Source organism: Amblyraja radiata, chromosome 2, assembly GCF_010909765.2.
Source record: "Amblyraja radiata isolate CabotCenter1 chromosome 2, sAmbRad1.1.pri, whole genome shotgun sequence".
Classification (NCBI taxonomy): Eukaryota; Metazoa; Chordata; class Chondrichthyes; order Rajiformes; family Rajidae; genus Amblyraja; species Amblyraja radiata.
Window position 1 is genome coordinate 79,130,283 of NC_045957.1, and position 20,574 is coordinate 79,150,856.

At 41.9% G+C, this 20,574-nt stretch overlaps 1 pseudogene; it reads left to right on the forward strand.

Annotated features, from left to right (window-relative positions):
• The first annotated feature begins 1,036 nt into the window (after positions 1–1,036).
• On the forward strand, positions 1,037–19,651 carry LOC116985129 (annotated as a pseudogene).
• The last annotated feature ends 923 nt before the right edge of the window (positions 19,652–20,574 follow it).

Here is a 20,574-nt window from a genome sequence, read left to right on the forward strand (position 1 = left end):
CCCGATCATCAGTCAGGTGGGTGAGCTTCCCCTTGCGGACGCTACGATCGGCCGGCCCTCCGCTGCTTTTGACCGTCCTCAGATCACTCCGAGCTTTCTTCTTTTTCAGTCCGCAGTCACTCATTCTTCTTCTTCTTCTTGCATGGAGAGTGGTCCCGCCCGTTCAGCGTCCGCGCCTGTCCACATCCACCCACAGCCTCCCTCAGGTCGACGATCGCCTGCCACCTCGCTCAGGGTCCTTGGCTCGATGCCTGCCCATGGCCTCGCTCAGATCCATGCCCGCCCGCAACCTCGCTCGGGCCCGGCGCATGGTCGGGAGGCTGCTGTCTAAGACGTGGGTAAGTGCTGCCTCTAACCCCTTCCCCTCCCTCTCTACCCCCTCCACCTCCCTCTCTACCCCCTCACCCTCCCTCTCTACCCCTACCTCTATACCCCTCTGTAATGTTCTCTGTAAGGCCCCGTTGTGACTAGCACAATGAATACACGTCTGCCATCTTGTAAGTAAGATTTAATCTGCAATGACTGAAACTTCCAGAAGGTCACTTGACCTCAGTCACGAGGCACAGGTACATTTGCCAGCTTCTGTTTTGGCCTCAAGGGGCACTGGCATTTACATTATATATTACATTACATATACATCACACATTTGATTCTGATACATTCAATGATAGTACATTACAAACACTTCACATCTCCCCCTTCACTTTAATTACATCACATCTCCTCCTTCACTTTAATTACATCACATCTCCCCCTAATATCCACATCAGGATTTACACTAGACTCAATTAAGAGTGCTGCTGTTTTTCACTTTAACCTCAAACTCTAGAAACTCTAACAAAGGGCCTGTCTCGTTGCCTTTTGCTGCGACTGGGAGACTGGCTCCTGCTTCTCACTGCATCTAGGCACATCGTGTCTTCTGGGGACTTGCCCCTTCTTGGAGACTATTTCTGGCTGACCGTCGTCCTTGAACTGCACCAGCAGTCGCTGAATTTCTTCCCTCATTGTCAAATGCTGGAAGAGCCAGAGGCGCCGCTCCCTCTCCCGGTCGTCCGCGTGGAGACGCTTCCTCGGCTGAACATCGCGGCGACTCTCGGCTCTTCCAACATTTGACAATGAAGGAAGAAATTCAGCGACTGCTGGTGCAGTTCAAGGATGAGGGTGGGGCGGTCCTGGGGTCACCTTTCGATGTCCCCATTGACATAACACCAGACAAACTGCAGCTTGTGTGCAATGTTCTGCTGCCCAAGGATGATCCATTGCCTTTGGCTTTTTACGTGAATGAGTCTGAAATAGCCACCTCGCTGGAGAAGAAACTGCAAGATCACCAAGTGGAGGCAGAAAAGATTATTGACATAATTTATCAGCCCCTAGCAGTGTTTCGAGTCCGGGTAGTGATACGATGCACACGTTCTTTGGAAGGACATACTGAAGCTGTCATTTCTGTGGCTTTTAGACCCTCCATAAGGTATCCAGCAAGTGGATCAGGAGACACCACGCTGTGGTTCTGGGATCTGACGACAGAAACTCCACATTTTGCAGCCAAAGATTACAAGCACTGGTTATTGAGCATAGCTTGGTCTCCTGATGGCAAGAAGCTGGCATCTGTGTGCAAGAACAGTCAGATATTCATATGGGATCCCAGAACAGGGAAACAAATCGGGAAGGTTTTGACTGGACATTCCAAGTGGATCACGTATCTCTGCTGGAAGCCACTACATGTGAATCCGCAGTGTCATTACCTGGCTGGTGCATAAATGGATGGCAGTATTCGGATATGGGGCACACTGCTGGGACGTTGTGATTAAATCCTGACTAGCCATACTCAGTCAGTAACCTGTGTAAAATGGGGGTGGTGACAGTCTCCTCTACTCTTCATCACAAGCCAGGACCATAAAGGTGTGGCGGGTCATGTGTAGAACGCTGCAGAGCCATGCACATTGGGTAAATACAATGGCACTCAGTACAGACTATGTCCTGCGAACTGAAGCTTTTGAACCAGCTGAAGCAACCATCGTTCACCGGGACAGGAATGACACTTTGGAAGAACTGAAGCACAAAGCTTTACAAAGATACGAGCAAACAAGGGGGCAGGGGCAGGAGCGGCTGGTTTCAGGCTCTCTACTCCCTCCCCTCCCTTTCTGTCCCCCTCACCCTCTCCCTCTCTATCCGGCCCTCTTCTCTAGCTGCACCTGTGCAGTTGGGGGTTATGCATGAGTGGATAGGACAGGGAATAGGGTAAATGATTGAATTAATAATTGTGTGTGTGGGGGGTCTGGTTACTGTGTGTGTGATGCCGAAGGCCCCCCCCCTCTCCTCCCTCCCCCGCAACCGCGTGATGAGGGGACGGGACCCAACAGGTCCCACTTGGTCTAGTCAATTATAAAATGTTCTTAATAGGTTAGTTAGCTTTCAATATTCCAGTATAACTCTTTAGGATATCCTACCATGTTAAATTAGTCATGATAGATTACTCTCATAGTAAATCGTGTTAACATTGCACCAATGCATCCTATCACCTAAACATCCAACTCTTTTCTTTTATCTCTGCTTTAAACAAGCAGTTTGTTATCAATTCTAAAATGGTCTTAATAGCATAGTTAGCTTTTTAACATTCAGGTATGTTAAAATACCCATCTTAGAATTCCATCATAGTAGATTGTACACTCTATATATACTCTATATATACTCTATACATCATATCACTTATACATCTCACTCCCACATCCTTCACACTGAATGGTAAGAGAAGGTGGCACTACAGGTAGGTAGGGTGTGAAGAAAGCTTTTGGCATGCCTGCCTTCATCAATTAAGGCTTTGAGGATAGAGGTTGAGATGTTATGTTTATGTCACAATACATGGGTGAGGCTGCACTTAGGGTATTGTGTTCAGTTTTGGGCATCATGCCATAGGCAAAAATGCTACTAAGCTGCAAAGGGTGCAGAGAAGATTTACAAGGACGCTGCCATGACTCCAGGTCCTGGGCTATAAGAAGAGGTTGGGCAGGTTAGGCATTTATCCCCTGGAGCATAGGAGGCTAAATGGGTAATCTTATGGAGGTGTATAAATCATGAGGGGAATAAATAGAGTTAATAAACAAAGGTTTTTTTTCCCCTGGGCAGGAGAATCACAAATTAAAGGGCATAGGTTTAAGGGGTGAGGGAAAAGATTCACTAGAAATCTGTGGAGCAACTTTTTAATTCAGAGGTTGGTGGGTATATGGGAAAAGCTGCTAGGGGAAGTAATTGAGGCAGACACAATAGTAATATTTAAAAGATATTTGGACAGATACTTGGCCAAGAAAGATTTTAAGAGATACAGGCCAAGTTCAGGCAATTGGGACCAACTTAGATTGGTCAGGTTGGTCAGCATGAACAAGTTGGGCTGAAGGGCCTGTTTCTATGCTGTATGACTAGGAATCTCTATGATTCTCGAGGAATGAAATACCAAACAGGACAATGCTTTACATGTCAGGCAACAGATAATGTTCCAAACTGCCAATCAAACCACAAGAAGAGGCCCTCCAAAGATGGCTTCTTCCACTGTAGGGCCGAATGGCCTACTCCTGCAAATATTTTCTATGTTTCTATGTTTTTATGTAGTTATTTATTTTTACATTTACATCATTACATAAATGGTTCAGAAATGTCCACGGTATTATTTAATGCTGAAGTCAGGAAGTTGTTGATGGAGCTGCCCAGCTCTGCTATTAGGATCAAGAACAAATAAATTGCATGTAATTACTGTAATTTTGAATTGATTGAATAATGTTCTATCAATCAAGCCTTTGAACCACAATACTTTGAGTAAATAAAACTGATATTCTGCATTTCATTAATGTGTAACTAACCTCCACTCACTGCAATCTCCTGCAATTATTTATTACATTTTTATCTGAGGGAATTGTTACATTTTTGGTTTACTTTAGTTTAGAGAAATAGCATGGAAACAGACTCTTTACCCCACCAAAGATAGATTAAAAAATAAACTGGAATAACTCAGTAGGACAGGCAGCATCTCGAGAGAAGGGATGGGTGACGTTTCAGGATGAGATCCTTCTTGAGACTGGGAACAGAACAATAATCCAATCACACTAGTTCAATGGTATCCTACATCCGCATGCCCTCCCTGGACAATCGAGGCAATTTTACAAAGGACAATTAACCTACAAACCCAAGAAATTTATTGTAATTTCTATCATGTTCTGCCAGTCTTTAAGTAGACTGTTTACTGAGTAAAATTAATTTATTAGTTGTGCATTAGCTTGAAAATCTGAGCCCTGATCTCAAAACCGCTATGGTCATGTTCCTTCATATTTATATGTAATCTCTTCCGCCATTTCTCCTGATATCTCTTAATTTGGACATAGCACTCCACTTCTTGAACATATTGAATATCATTGCCTTAAATTTAACTCATGGCTTTATATTCAGCTGTTTAGTTTAGTTATAAAGGATCGAAACAGGGCCTTTGGCCCATCGAATCCATGCTGAGCCTCAATCACCCGCTCACACTGGTTATTTGTTATCCCACTTGCTCATACACTCCATAAACACTGGGGGAAATTTACAAAGGGCCAATTAACCTAAAAACCCACATGTCTTTGGGATGGGGGAGGAAAGCAGAGCACTCAGAGGAAACTCAAATAGTCAGAGGGAGACCGTGCAAATTTCACACAGACACCACCCGAGGTCAGGATTGAACCCGTCACTGGTGGTGCGAGGCAGAGGCTCTACTATTGCTCTACTAGCTGTGCCATTGTGCTGCCCGCAAACAGATATCTTTACAACAGAGTATCGGAAGGATATAATAATAGCAAAATATTTTTTGCAGAAAGAATAGGATAGAAAGATTCAAACCTAAGTCACTGAGTCAGCATAGTTTTGTGAAGGGAAGATCTTGCCTGACGAATCTGCTGGAGTTCTTGAGGAAGTTAATAGCAGAACAGACAGAGGGGGGGCTGTAGATGTTGTTTAGCTAGATTTTTAGAAAGCCTTTGATAAGTTGTTGCACGTCAGGCTGCGAGGGAAAATGAAAGGCTATGGTATTAAAGGGAAGATACTAGCATGGATAGTGGGATGGCTGAATGGCAGAAGGCAAAGAGTTGCAATAAAAGGCACTTTTGCAAATCCATTGCACGTGATCCCAACCCCTCCATTCCCTGCATGTTCATGTGCCTATCTAAAAGTTTCTTAAACAGCACAATCGTATCTGCTTCCAACATCACCTCTGGCAGTGTTTCCATGTATCTACAACCTCAGTGTAAAAAACTTGCCCCACACATCTCCTTTCAAATTTTCTCCCTTTCACCTTAAAGGTATATTATTTAGTATTTGATCTGGGAAAAATATTATTATAAATATAAATAGTCTACCCTATTTAAGCCTTTCATAATATTATATACTATTAGGTCTCCCCTCAACATAAATATGAGGTTATCCACTTTGGTGACAAGAACAGGAAGGCTGATTATTATCTGAATGGTGTCAGATTAGGATGGCAGGACTGACATATGACGAAAGAATGGGTCGACTGGGCTTGTAATCCCTGGAATTTAGAAGGACGAGAGGGGATCTTATAGAAACATATAAAATTCTTAGAGGATTGGACAGGGTAGATGCAGGAAAAATGTTCCCGATGTTGGGGGAGTCCAGAAACTGGGGTCAAAGTTTACGAATAAGGGGTTAAGAGGTAGGCCATTTTGGACTCCGATGAGGAAAAACGTTTTCACCCAGACAGTTGTGAATCTGTGGAATTCTCTGCCACAGAAGACAGTGGAGGCCAATTCACTGGATGGTTTCAAGAGAGAGTTAGATTTAACTCTTAGGGCTAAGGGAATCACGGGATATGGGGCAAAAGCCGGAACGGGGTATTGATTTTGTATGATCAGCCATGATCATATTGAATGGCGGTGCTGGCTTGAAGAGTCGAATGGCATACTCCTGCACCTATTTTCTATGTTTCTAACTCCTGGCACAAATTAAAAAACAATCTAATTTTGTCTAATCTCTCTTTATAGCTAATATTCTCTAATCCAGGCAGTTATCTGGTTTGCGCCTTTTGCAAAGAACAGGCATCTTCCTGTAATGGTGTGGCCAGAGACGCACACATTACTTCTAATACAGCACAACGAAGGATTTTAAAATCTGCATATGACTTCCTAATTTTTATACTCAATGTCCAGATGGATAAAAGCAAGCATAACGTACACCTTATTTAGCAAGCATACCATACACCTTATCCATATGATTAAAACTCAAATCTTGACCACTTCCTGTTTGCACTGCATATTGATTTTGAAAAGAATGCCACCACTTACGGCTGTGATTTTTGCCCATTTACTCAGAAGGGCAAGAGGTTTACTCAGAAGGGCAAGACCATTACTGCGCAGGACAAGAGGTTTTTTCCTTTCGATCAAAAATAAAAGACTTATTAATGTTTTTTAAATATTGTGATTCTCTCTCCTGTCAATCACGCCATGAAGGCCAAGCCCCTTCCGGTGGGTGAGGAGGGACTATAAAACTCGGAAGTGTGGACAGCCTCGGTCTCTGCAAGATGGGGGAGCGAGAGGTCACATCCTCTACATGTCTACTAAACTGTGAGTGGTTTTACTGACCTGTGAGTGCCCTTAATGTAGTTTCAAAATGTAGTTTGAAAATGCAAAAGTGGTTTGGTTTGAAAATGCAAAAGTGGTTTGGTTTGAAAATGCAAAAGTGGGTTGGATTGAAAATGCAAAAGTGGGTTGGATTGAAAATGCAAAAGTGGTGTTGGTTTGAAAATGCAAAAGTGGTGTTGGTTTGAAAATGCAAGTGGTGTTGCATTGAAAATGCAAAGGTGGTGTGGCCTTGAAAATGCAAAAGTGGTGTTGCCTTGAAAATGCAAAAGTGGTGTTGCCTATGCCTTATTGAAAAGTGGTGTTGCCTTTGCCTTATTGAAAAGTAGTGTTGCCTTTGCCTTATTGAAAAGTGGTGTTGCCTTTGCCTTATTGAAAAGTGGTGTTGCCTTCTATATAATTAAAAGTCTAATCTTGACCACTTATTGTTTGCGCTCTATATTGATTTTAGAAAAAAAACGCTACTATGTACGAGTGTGATTTTTGGCCATCTTACTCAGAGTCCCCCTCCGCTCATGAGTTGCCGAGGATTTTTCCTATCAATGAAAATAAAAGAGTTATTAGTGTTTAAAATATTTGGTATTCTCTCTCCTGTCAATCTTGACATGAAGGCCATGCCCCTTCCGGTGGGAGGGGACAGGGACTATAAAACCTGGAAGTGTGGGCGTGGCTCAGTCTCTGCAAGATGGGGGAGGGAGAGGTCATGACTCTCTGTCTTTGGTGGCCTTCCCCCCAGTTTGAAATGGTAGGAAACTGCATTTGAATTTGTTGACCTTGCACCCTGCCATGAAATGGTAGGAAACTGCACTTGAATTTGGTGGCCTTGCACTCTGCTTGAAATGGTAGGAAACTGCACTTGAATTTGGTGGCCTCGCATCCTACTTGAAATGGTATGAAACTGCACTTGAATTTGGTGGCCTTGTACCCTGCTTGAAGTGGTATGAAACTGCACTTGAATTTGGTGGCCTTACACCTTGCTTGAAGTGGTATGAAACTGCACTTGAATTTGGCGGCCTTGCACCCTGCTTGAAGTGGTAGGAAACTGCACTTGAATTTGGTGTCCTGGCACCCTGCTTGAAATGGAATTTCAAGGAATAGCCGTGAGTCAACTGCCAGCCACCAGCCATGAGTGAGTGAGCTGCCGGTACAACAGGCTTGAGTGACTGAGCCGCCAGCCCAAGAATCCATTTGTCGCACAATGTCCATACTAGCCTCCCCCCCTCCCCCCGCACTGGCCACCAATATTGGAATTGGTGGAGAGGAGGAATATTGCGTTATTACGTTGGGGGACCAGCCCTCCGGTGTGAAGCTGCTAGTCTATCTACTAAATTTAGTCTAGTCTATTTACTAAAATTACTGCTTTCAGGATGCATTGGATTTGTATCCCTCGGTACATCAATGCTGTTGAGGGCGCTGCCATTAATTGTATACTTTCCCCCTACACTTGCCCTCCAAAATTGTAACAACTCTTACTTGCTGGGATATAAAATCATCTCCCATTTCTCTGCCCCTATGTGTTACTGATCTATATCCTGGTTTATCCTGTGACAACCATCTTCACTGTGTATGACTCCACCACTTTGTGTCAGCACATTAATTAATTAATTAATTTATTGTCATTATTATGTCATGGTTCCTACTGGAAACAGCTCATTTTAAAACCATAAAGTTAAAATCAGAGAGCACAAACACCTTCTTGGCAGGCACTTTGTCTCATAATAATGCAGTTAATCAAGAATATTTGAGCCAAGAGTGTTTCATTGTCACATGTCCTAAACAAATGAAAAACAAAGTCCCACAGAGTCACAGAGTCATACAGTGTGGAAACAGACTCATCAGCCCAAATTCCCCATGCCAACCAACATGTCCCATCTACACTAGCCCCACCTGCCTGTGTTTGGCCCATATCCCTCTAAACCTGTCCAATATTAGTTCAAAACAAAACAAGTGTACACAACATTTGACGGTCTTCAGTTTTTAGTAACAAGGCCTAACTGCTGAATGCATAGCTGATTTTGTTTCCATGGCCCTTGCAAATTATTGAGATTTGCATACACTCTACGAAAAGGAATATAATTGTATATTGTTGGCTTGTGATTATCAGTACAATGCCTGAGTGATTCTCGCCACATGTCAAAACCTACAGAAATCAGTTCTGGCATGATTCCTGCTAGTTAGCTCCTCCCTTGTACTGCCACAGTACTCCTTAAGAGTCAAGGGTGCTTAATTGTCATATGCACTGATAATGGAACAAAAACATTCTTGAAGATTCTTACTCCTGAAGAACATTATGGCGAAGCAAAGGAGAACTGCCATCAGGATCTCAACTCCTTCATTTCTCAACTTGAGTGTTACACCCAATTCATGGTATCACTTCATTGGTTTGCCTTCAAGTTTGGAAGAAGATAATTCATACCTGTTTAATAGCTCACAAAAATATTAAACAATGTTCAGTCGACCCTCCAAAAAATCATTCAGATTCAGGATTTATTACTTCGCTCAAAATTAGTCTGTGTTTTGGAAGGTCACTTTACATATTATCAGATTGAAGGGACATCAAGATAATAGATGATGAGGAGGTCCTGTCATCTCTCCCAGAGGATGCACAAAATCCTAGGACTGTGGCGTCAGCCTATACACGGGCCACTTATGCTCAAACCCTCATCAGGAGGTATGAGGGCGGGCACGTGACGTCATGGGCTAGAGGGAGTGTCCTGGTACTTTAGGTCATCTCACCTCGAGACCTTAAGGTAGTCAACAGGTAGCTGAGCCCGAGTGAACAACCTCGCTCAGCTACAGCAACATTGTTATTATAGTTAGTGCACCAACCTAACGTGTCACCACTGAATAAACGACTCTTTGAACCAGCCTGATGTCTCACCTTTATTCACCAAGTTTGGTGCCGCTACAGGACACTATTTTGAAAGGGAGAGGGGAGTTATACTGGCAAATGGGTGAATACTCATCACTTGCTCAGTACTGATTAATTTTAACCACCAATTGGCTAAATTGTGGCATAGTGGCACAGTTGTATATTTGCTGCATTACAGCGCCAGAGACCTGGGTTCGATACTGACTATGGATGCTATCTGTACATTTGTGACCGCATGGCTTTTCCCCAAAGACGTACAGGTTTGCAGGTTATTTGGCTTGATATCAATGTAAATTGTCCCAAGTGTGTAGGACAGTGTTTGTATATTGGGTGATCGCTGGTCAGCATGGACTCAGTGGGCCGAAGGCCTTTTTCCCAACTGTCTCTAAAATCTAAGGTCTAAACCTAAATCATCTTCACTTTCCAGTTCATCAGAGATCTTTGTGTCTGCATGTCAAAACTTAGCAGTGAGATACAAGCTACAGGGTCAGATAGCAGCACTTTAAGGTAACCAGTTACTCTTTAAGCCTTTATTCTGCTTATTTAAATCTATTTTGGGTTTGACTTTTTTTAAATGTTTTTATCAGGGACATGAAAAAGAATAGTTCAAACATTTCACGGCAGATAGGAAGTAGAACTCGCAGTGCACCACACGAGACCCAATTGCTTAGCTAAGGGCCTGTGCCACTGAGGTGACATTTTAGGTGAGTGCAGGAGGCTCTGTGCTCACTTCATGAGCGCTACATTGTCGCCACATGTTCGCTGGTGGTCTCCGGTGAGTCTACCTTCATGGTTGCGAGGAGTTCCCGCATTCTGGGAATTAGTCGCGGCCTCAGTATGGTCGCAGCTAATTTTTCAACATGTTGAAAAATTTTCTGCATCCAAAAATTGGTCGCCATGGAGAAAATCAATACTTTTGTAGTCGTACATGCAGTGGTAGTGGGGTCGCCATGGAGTTGTAGATAGTCGATGTAGCCATTGGTAGTTTTAGTTAATCTCCTTTGCTGACTGGGCATTTTCATTGGCTTACTGGGGTAAAAAAAACATAAGCACGAGTTTTCAGAACCAAGGAAAACCGACCAGTAATGATAAAAAACTTCACAGCTGTGTATCTCTGACTTATTAAATATAACATATAACATATAACAATTACAGCACGGAAACAGGCCATCTCGGCCCTACAAGTCCGTGCCGAACAACTTTTTTCCCTTAGTCCCACCTGCCTGCACTCATACCATAACCCTCCATTCCCTTCTCATCCATATGCCTATCCAATTTATTTTTAAATCATACCAACGAACCTGCCGCCACCACTTCCACTGGAAGCTCATTCCACACTGCTACCACTCTCTGAATAAAGAAGTTCCCCCTCATGTTACCCCTAAACTTTTGTCCCTTAATTCTGAAGTCATGTCCTCTTGTTTGAATCTTCCCTATTCTCAAAGGGAAAAGCTTGTCCACATCAACTCTGTCTATCCATCTCATCATTTTAAAGACCTCTATCAAGTCCCCCCTTAACCTTCTGCGCTCCAGAGAATAAAGACCTAACTTATTCAACCTATCTCTGTAACTTAGTTGTTGAAACCCAGGCAACATTCTAGTAAATCTCCTCTGTACTCTCTCTATTTTGTTGACATCCTTCCTAAAATTGGGCGACCAAAAATGTACACCATACTCCAGATTTGGTCTCACCAATGCCTTGTACAATTTTAACATTACATCCCAGCTTCTATACTCAATGCTCTGATTTATAAAGGCTAGCATACCAAAAGCTTTCTTTACCACCCTATCTATATGAGATTCCACCTTCAAGGAACTATGCACGGTTATTCCCAGATCCCTCTGTTCAAATGTATTCTTCAATTCCCTACCATTTACCATGTACGTCCTATTTTGATTTGTCCTGCCAAGGTGTAGCACCTCACATTTATCAGCATTAAACTCCATCTGCCATCTTTCAGCACATATTTCCAAATGGCCTATATCACTCTGTAGACTTTGGAAATCCTCTTCATTATCCACAACACCCCCTATCTTGGTATCATCTGCATACTTACTAATCCAATTTACCACCCCTTCATTCAGATCATTGATGTACATGACAAACAACAAAGGACCCAACACAGATCCCTGAGGCACCCCACTAGTCACCTGCCTCCAACCCGACAAACAACCATCCACCATTACCCTCTGGCTTCTCCCATTCAGCCACTGTTGAATCCATCTTGCTTTTCCTGCATTTATACCCAACAGTTGAACCTTCTTAACCAACCTTCCATGAGGAACCTTGTCAAAGGCCTTACTAAAGTCCATATAGACAACATCCACTGCTTTACCCTCGTCAATTTCCCTAGTAACCTCTTCAAAAAATTCAAGAAGATTAGTCAAACCTGGCCCTCATCTTTGCGATGTGTTTGTGTGTGTTCCACTCTTGACACTCGTCGTTCCACTTCCCGGTTTTTCAGCGAATGCCACGAGCGTGACTCTCGCCGGCAGTCCGCTGAAAAATCGCCTAAGTGGGGCTGGCCCTTTAATCTTCCAGATCAGAACAAGTTTGTACTTGGTAAAAATAGTTTAGTTTAGTTTAGTTTAGCGATACAGCAAGGAAACAGGCCTTTCCACCCACAGATTTAGCACCGACCAGCGATCCCTGCACACTTACACTATTCTACACACACTAGAGACAATTTACGATTAAACCCAGCCAATTAACCTACAAACCTGTATCTTTGGAGTGTGGGAGGAAACCATAGATTCCGGAGAAAACCCATGCAAGTCACGGAGGGAACGTACAAACTCTATAGAGACTTGCACCACTGGTCAGGATCGAACCTGGGTCTCTGGCGCTGTAAGGCAGCAACTCTACAACTGCGCCACAGTGCCACCCTAGTACTAGAACAGGTTGGTACAAAGGCAGCATGCTCAGGCAGAGGGCAAGATCCAGTACAATCATTCCATCGACATTTGTGGGACCTTTCTGTCTACTTATTGACTGCCATGTTTTCTATAATATTTATTGTGTGGAAATGTCTCAAAAGTGTTTGACTGCAAAGCTTTTTGGGGCATCGTGAAGAAAACATAAAACATTCAACAGAATAGTAAAATTGTTATTATTTTAAATAGAGGCAATATCAAAAACCTTTTTAAAAAGCAGTTTGCAAAAAGAGCATCCTAAAGTAGGTAGAGAAGGAGAGAATTTGAGAGGTTTAGCCCTTAAGGCAGCAGCGAGAGGTATGGTTGGGAACACAGAAATGATTCAAATCAAGGATATTTAGGGGGTCAGACAGGAGGGGCACTGATATCCTCAAAAGTTGTTAGTCTGAAGGGCGTTGTAGAGGGACATGGAAGGTGGGCGGATCATGGACAGATTTGCATTGAAGTGTGAACATTTGTAATCAGTGTGTTGCTAAATTGAAAGGGACTACAGATCAAAAGCTCTGGGATATAGTGGGGCCTAGGATTTAATATGAGCAGCAGAATTTTGGATCAGCTCGAGTGATGGAAGATGGGAAGATGGTCAGGAATGTGTGGGACTAATCAAGTCCAAGGCAAGTAAGGAAAGGATGAGGCTTTTTAGCAGCATAGTTAGATAACATTACAGAGGTGGAAACGTTGTTTGTGATAATACAGATATGAGCCTGCATGCTGAACATTTGGTGTCAAATACTCCACCAAAATTACAAACAATGTTTCTATCTCACACATTAAAAGCTGTAGTAACTCAGCGGGACAGGCAGCAACTCTGGAGAGAAGGAATGGGTGACATTTTGTGTCGAGAATCTTCTTCACCCATTCGGACTCGACCTGAAATGTCACCCATTCCTTCTCTACAGAGATGCTGCCAGTCTCGCTGAGTTACTTCAGCTTTTTATGTCCATCTTCAGTATAACCCAGCATCTGCAGTTCCTTCCTACATATTTCTATCTCAGACCTTTACTTCTTTACATAGAAAGTTTCCCGATACCAGTCCCCAAGCCACATTTTGTTAGTTTGAGGATGTCGTGTGTCAGATCAAAGCGGGGAGAAGCTTCCCTTTCTTGATACGGGATACTGAGTTGGATGATCAGCCATGATCATATTGAATGGCGGTGCAGGCTCGAAGGGCCGAATGGCCTACTCCTGCACCTAATTTCTATGTTTCTATGTTGATAATCAGTGGACCTACACATTGTCCTTCCCTTTCAACTCACTGGCAAAAATCTTAAAACACTAATTCTCATTTTCATTCTCATTTTCACGAGAGGTTTTATTTTCTTTATCTTGAGGTCCTTATTTACAAATACATGCATATTAATAGGCTTAGTAGAAGGCTGCTTTGAATATAAGCATCATTCCTTGCCACTTAATATAGAGGAACTAAAGTTAAATTTGACCAAATAACATATTGATTATTAACCCTTGCTTATGTTTTGTCTTCACAAATCTTATCTGATCAATGTGTCATTCTACGAGCTAGGATGGAATATTTGCGAACTTCCAAAATCAGTTCTTTCATCACTGCTATGCATATACAGTGCACTATTTGTCTCACAACATGAATCCCTTCATCCATTTATTGAAAGAAAAAACTTGCATTTAAATAGCATATTAAATAGCATTATGTCCGTTTTTAGATATTTCAGCACCTTTGGAAACATTAGTGTAATTTTGAAATGCATTGAATGTTGTGATTTAGAAAACGTGAGGGACAATTCATGTACATAAAAAATCTACTTACAGTGATGTGATAATGATGCAATAATCTGTCATATAAATAATAATTGAGATTAAAAACATTGGTAAGGATGTTGGGAATGGTCTTGATCGTTAAAATGTTGACAGAAGGAAACAGAAGGGGTCTTGGGTATCTAACTGCATCTGAAAAAACACCACCTCTGACAGTGCCTTGTTTGTTCAGTACTAAAACTGAGCATCAGAATCAATTTGTTTGTGAACCTGCAGACTTCCAACTCAGGCACAAGTTTCATAAAAGGTATTCTCTTTGTTGTGGAACCCTATGCCAGATTTGTGACAGTGTAAATGTACATTTATCATCCTTCCCATACATTTCTTCTTTTCAATACACTTGAGAAAATTGTTTCTTACTTTCCAAGTGGAATTTTCTGCAACATCTTAGGCCGTACCTCAGGGCTAAGAATTCTACTTTATTATTGTGGATATTGAGGTTAATGTGGAACCTAGAGGCATTCCCAGACGAGGCACTCGTCTTAGAATTCCCAGCTCTCCCACAGAATTAGAATTCCCAGCTCTCCAACAGCCTTCTGTCTCCACCTTCTTCCCCCATCCCCCCACCCCTACATCAGTCTGAAGAAGGGTCTCGACCCGAAACGTCACCTATTCCATCGCTCCATAGATGCTGCCTCTCCTGATGAGTTTCTCCAGCATTTCTGTTTACCCCAGATGAGGCACTGACAGGCACATCATTTTTGAGATAGCACCACCTTTACAGCATTTGTGCTGGCCTTCTGCGTACCGCTGATGAAGAAATTCTTGATTAGTACTGGTGTCAGGGGTTATGGGGAGAAGGCAGGAGAATGGGGCTAAGAGGAAAAGATAGTTCAGCCATGATTGAATGGGGGAGTACAATTAATGGGTCAAATGGCTTAATTCAGCTCTATAACTTATGAATTTATGAATGGGATTGCCAATACAATTCTGATGCTCGTTCTCTATCTTGTGCAGTCATGGGCCAGAGATTCTCATGAGTCAGATGGGATATTACATTTATTTCAGTGGATTCCTCTGTGCTGGTAATCTCATGACATGATGGAGCTTGGAATATTCTTCAGGAGTCTGATGGTAGGGATGTGAAGGATGTGGCCTGCCCATCTGAATTAATTGGGTGTAATTAGAATTTCAATGAGGGGTTGTTTATCCTGCATTTGGGAGATTTTGCAGAGATTATATTGGTGTAGTCCATGTCTTAGAAGTGTGTAGGAGGGCGAGTATTACTGCTACTTGTTAGACAATGAACCATCATGGGAATACAACCACTGTAATAAAATTTTACTGAGAGTTTTCCATTTACACTTTGATTAATATCTAGCCTACTTTATAATCAATTGCTGCACACGTTGTAAAACAAAATCCACTAGGTTGTGGGACTCTCCATCAATTATTTTAGAATGCAGGTATGTTAAAATATTCTTCAAAAAAGATCATTTAGAATTAGGAAGGAAATGAATTATCTATTCGCATATTGAAAATAAAACTGTATAAGAGAGCAATTACCTTCTGGCTGTAACTCTCTTGGTGTCACTTGCTTCACTTGCTGAATGATCAGCCATCCATGCACTGCCTTCCATCTGACATGGAATTACTTGTCACTTTCTACCTGATGTATGGCTGCAATTGTCTGCAGGACGGCCCTCCTAATTTCTGAAGCTAATATTCATTCACAATTCGTTCAATTCATAACATTGAAATTGCTCATTCCATTCTGGTTCAGTTTCATCTTCACAGAGCTGACCAGACATGCCCTGAATGAGTGGGTGTACTCCCTTTGTGTGCATGGATGTTTTAATGGACAAATAAAGATAGGGTGGCACAATGTTATCCTCCTGCATTAGTAATTTTAAAGTGTACATTAATGATCTACGGACAAAGCGGCATAGTGGCGCAGCGGTAGAGTTGCTGCCTTACAATGCCAGAAACCCGGGTTTGATCCTGGCTATGGGTGCTGTCCGTATGGAGTTTGTTTGTTCTCCCTGTGAGAGCATGGGTTTCCTCTGGGTGATCTGGTTTACTCCCATATTCCAAAGACGTGCTTGTTTGCAGGTTAATTGGCTACTATAAATTGTCCCTCGTGTGTAGTCAAAACTGGAATTAGTGTACGGGTGAACTTTGGTCAGCTCAGACTCAGTGGAATGGAGGACTTGTTTTCATGATGTATCTCTAAACTAAAGATTAGTTTGAATACCATCCATTATGACAGTGGGTAATTTAATATAGTTCCAGTTAATTAAAAGACAATTCCAAACTTAATACTTGTAATGATTGCTATGTAATAATGACATTAAAAAAAAAAAGTTTTACTAACTCATGTCTCAAACTCCGTCCACATGGGTACCAAGGGTTGGAATGTAGTGATGATGCAAGACCCGTAGTTAAACAGTGAACTGGACCAGTCTCTACTAACAGACTAAAGAAGGTTCCTGACCAAAGCATTGCCTGTCCTTGTTCTCCAGGAACGTTGACTGATCTGCTGAGTTAACCCAGCACTTGTGGATTATTTTTCTATTCACAGTTTTCAGAAGAGTGAGGTGGTTTCATTTGAAGCATAAGTTGCCATTATAGGGATAGATGCTGAGGGGTAGTTAATCCCCGTATTGGAAAATCTAGGACCAAGGACCATAGTCACAGGACAATGTTTAGGATGGAGATGAGGTTCATCACTCAGCAGTGAAACGTTGAAATTATTTACCCCCTGAGGGTGATGTATTATCAAGTCTTAGACATATATGTCAGGTCAGGAAAGGGGAAATATGGGGTAAGCAGATAGGATGGGAAAGTGCGCTGGTCAAGATTCAACCTTAATCTTATTGAATGTCAGGGAAGATTTGAGGAACCATTTTCCCTACTTCTTATCCCTTTTATAAAAAGCTTCTTATGCTTTTATGTGGTAGCTTGTGCCCTCATACAGCAAGAACAGGATGATATTTAATGCAGAAATGATACCTAAATGTCCTCGGGACAGATGATGTTCTTCTCCAACAAGAGGCACACTCATAACCCTTCTTTGATATTCAGTTCCATTACCATTGCCCCATCAACATCCTGAGGGTCACCAATGACCAAAAATTAATCGAACCAGCTCCATAAATACTTGGCCTAAAAGAACGTCGGAATTTGGGATCATACAGTGAATACCTCACCTCTTGTCCTGACTGAGTTGTTTTTCTCCATAATCTATAAGACAGAAATAGGAAGTGCCAGAATATTTCTGGTTGCCTGGAAGACTCTTAGCACAAACATTGATTAAACTTGACACTATCCAGATGAAAGCAGCCTATCGATTGGCACCCCACACACCACATTAAGGCTCAGAAATTGCTTTATTAATTTTAATTTTAATAACATTATTTTACATCACTGTCTGTTGTGCTAATGTTTTAGAAGTCTCATGAATGGAACAATTTATAAGTCTGTGGTTCCCTAAATAGCATTGTAGGTTTCTCTGCTTAACATTGCACAGTGCTGATTTCACTTTCATTGCTGCCGGCATTAAGCCAACAAGCTGCTACCATGCCAGCCAGACATTAAAGGGATATATCACGAGATAAGCTGGGCTTGTCTACTAACTAAGAGTTGCTCCTTAATGAATGAATGAAAGTGCAATTGTAAATGTTGAACAAAGTATGTTTTCATGTGGTCAACAGATCCCGGACAGAGTGATTAATAGCAGTCGCATAGGAACATTTTTTTTGTTTGAAGGTCCCATGAAGATTCTCCATGGTGTTCTTTCAAACCATTCAACATTCAGTGTTGGAAATGTATTTTGTTATTTCATTGTCACACGATTAAAACTGCCAAATGTAGTAATCCACGCATCGTGAAAGAACAATCTTTAATGGCAAATACAGTCTTTAAACACAGGCGCTTAAATGAGAGTTCAAGCAAAGTCCCTGCTGTTGCTGTGGGACACACCCGTTGACTGATGACGTTCTTCACACCCAACTCCCGCCAAACTCAGCCACGTGACTGTCCCTACTCTACTGACGAGGGTTTGCTGTATCAACCACCAGATGGCGCCACACAAATAATATTATTGGAGTCACATCACATGAACTGGAGTAGCTTAAGATGGCAATGGTCTTCTCCAGAACTACTGGGAGTTGGCATTAACAGCTGCTCTTGCGCATGACACCACAAAGACAAATAATAGCCAGAAGCTTCGCAACAGGGAGAAAAGCAAGGAAAATTGCATGACAATCAAAGTCAATATAACTGCATATTTTGAGCAGAGCAATATGTAAAACTTTTATTTTAACACAGTCAACAAGTCTTCCTGATATTACAACATGCAATTTAATATTAACATACATTCCCTGTCAAATAAATACGTATGAATGAGGAATAAGCCTCTTGAGAATATTTATTTTATTGGGAAGGACCCTAGCTCTTGACAGCTCTTGAAAATTGCAGTGAAAAACTAAAAGCAACACTTAGTTATTACATATCACCTAGCTTTTAGCATCTTCCCACTTACATTACTTCACCCCAAACTGTAACTCACAGAAATCTTGTTGATTCCTTTGGTCAATGACCATCATTGTTTCCTGATCAAATACATTCGAACTTGCCTCCCTTGACCTTTGGAGGCTAAGATCTCAGTGCTCCATTAATTCATGCCTCTGAAGGATACTAATTCTAACCACTCCCTTACTGCCATCCTTTGCCTTTAGCAGTTTATATCCTAAACTCTGAAACTTTTACTCCAAGTCTCTCTTCCTTTAAGGTATTATTTAAAACTTACAGTAGCTTTTTGTTCAAGGTGACCTGAGATCTTGGTGGTTTCATTTGATAACTATTCTGGGAAGCAGCTTGCAATTTTTGTTTTACTTCATTAAAGGCACTATGTAAATATAGGGAAATGTTTTTGTAAACCATGTGGATCATAAAGCAGGTCATAGATTAATGGAATTTATGATTCAGGTCCATTCGAGGTACTTTTGCATAACCTGCCATAGCTTTGCAATTGGCTTGATACTCACCTTGTCCCTGTCAGCAGTGAGGATCTCAGAATCAGAATCAGAATCAGAATACATTTATTAGCCAAGTATGTATGCAAGGAATTTGACGGTGCATATTCCACCGCCTCTTGATTTCCCCACTGCCTCCGCTTTGCTCTGTGTAGTTGAGAGCTAGCCAGTTGCAGTGCATTGTCCGGGGTCGACTCACACAGCCATGTCTCAGTGAACACAGGGCAGCAGATCAAGATAAGTCATTTTTGTTTGGCACAGGAGTTGCAGTTCGTCCACTGCGAGGAATATACTTGGGAGTGCTGTGCGTAATCCCCGTTGCCGGAGTTGACGAGTGCCCCAGAGCGCTCTCCCAGGGTCCTCCCATGTCTCACAGCCTTGGACATAACCACAGCCCCGTCGACAAGTATATCCAAATAATCCAGCGAGTGAGAGAAATCCGGAACAATGTTTGGAGAAACTGAATGTTTGATGTTAATGAGATTCTCTCTCATGAAAGTAATCTTTGTGGGATTTCCATAGATGACACAAATGAACAAACACAGAACAAACAGTAAGGAGCATTACACCATGGCAGCCATCCTCAGTGGCATCTTAGTTCTAATCTCATGGGTTGCTATGGTCTAAAGATATTTGTTAGAAGCATCATCTTTCCTGGTTCAGTGACCCCAATACTCCAGCATTTCCTCTTTTGCTTTTGTGATAACAGCAATATGGGCCCCACCCTAGTGTACCACTCATGGTTCTAGTGCCTAAAAGGTGAGAAACTGTTTCCCTGACAACTTATTAAGAGAGCAGACTTTAGCAACACTGAAACAGGGGATGAATGGAGGATGGAAAAAAAAACTGATGAAAGTGCCGTGAATGCTTGAAGAGCAACAAAACTTTTCAATGTAGAATGGATCAAAATGTATTGAGGACACACTAAAGAATTAAATATGCAGATAAAGACAGCAAGGGACAGATTGCTCTCAGCAGGATGTTATTATTCCATTTTTTATACCTATTTCATCATTTAATATTGATGTGAAATGACCGATACGTTCCATTATCTGGTTGGGTTTAATCATTAGTTGACATTTTGCCAACGTCAAATAACATTTGCATTTATTGATGTGTGTAACTTAATTCGATCAAAGTTATAAATTCATGCTCCTGGCATGGAATTTTACACCCTTGATCAGAATATTTGAAATTTGGATAGAGGATGCTCTGTTCATTAGCAGCAGATTCTGTAGGGTGTGCTGAGCATTGTGGCTGAAATAAAACAGCATGTTCTGAAAGTGCAACTCTCTGTCCAGCCTTGTGAATTCATAAAATCCATTATAGTTCAAATAGGATGTGGCACGTGCGAAATTTGGAAGATGATTGTGCCTACTTTGGAGCA